Here is a 1,116-nt window from a genome sequence, read left to right as displayed (position 1 = left end):
CCCGAGTAGCTGGGACTATAGGCATCCGCCACCACGCCCAGCTAATTTTTTTTTGTATTTTTAGTAGAGACGGGGTTTCACCATGTTGGTCAGGATGGTCTTCCTCTTTTGACCTTGTGATCCGCCTGTCTCATCCTCCCAAAGTGCTGGGATTACAGGCATGAGCCACTGCACCCGGCCAAAAATTTTTTTATAGAGAGATGGGGTCTCACTATGTTGCCTAGGCTGATCTTGAACTCCTAAGCTCAAGCAATCCTCTCACTTTGGCCTCCCAAAGTGATGGAATTACAGGTGCAAGTCACCACGTCCAGCCTACACATGCAGTTCTTTAGTGAAAACTTGCTGTCCTTTCAGTTCTCACATCCTCCGTAGCTCCTGACTGTCCTCAGTGGGGAAGGTCCCTTCCTCAGCCTGGTCTCTGAGGCCATCTACCCTGGCCCTGGATACCAGCCCCAGGGGCCCACTGACCTTGCCTGTTCCCTAGGTTCACGTCCCTTCCAGCCTCTCGGCCTTTGCCCACGCTACCACCTCCCGCTGCAATCCCCTTTCTGGTGAACTCCTACTCAGCCTGCCCCTTAATGTCACCTCCTCCAGGAAGCCCACCTGACAACCCCGAGCACGCTGTGTACAGCTGCCTGCAAACCAGCACTCTGTAAGAGCAGGGACAACCCTCCACCTCGTTCACATGTGCCCTTGCACTCAGCACCCCCCACAGGGACTGGCATCTGCCTGGCACTCAGTGCTCACAGGACAGATTCGAGACATCAGTGAAAGGGAGGCAACCTAGCCCTTCCCAGGGCGGTGTGCAGGCAGACTCACCCATGACCTCCAGCTGCACGTGCATGAAGCTCTCAGCCTCATCCTGGAGGGTGCTGTGGGCGCGCAGCGGTACCGGCAGGAAGCCATACTCCTCCTTGTTGCACACATACATCTGCACCTCTGCAGTGGGTAGGGAAGCAACAGACACATGTAAAAACAGGCCAGGCCCAGTGGCTCATGCCTTCCATCCCTGGGCTTCAGGACGCCAAGGCAGGAGGATCGCTTCAGATCAGGCATCTGAGACCAGCCTGGGCAACAGAGCAAGACCTCATCTCTACAAATAACTTTTTTTTTTTT

This window comes from Colobus angolensis, unplaced genomic scaffold, assembly GCF_000951035.1.
Source record: "Colobus angolensis palliatus isolate OR3802 unplaced genomic scaffold, Cang.pa_1.0 Scaffold66, whole genome shotgun sequence".
Classification (NCBI taxonomy): Eukaryota; Metazoa; Chordata; class Mammalia; order Primates; family Cercopithecidae; genus Colobus; species Colobus angolensis.
Note: the sequence above shows the minus strand (reverse complement) of the source record.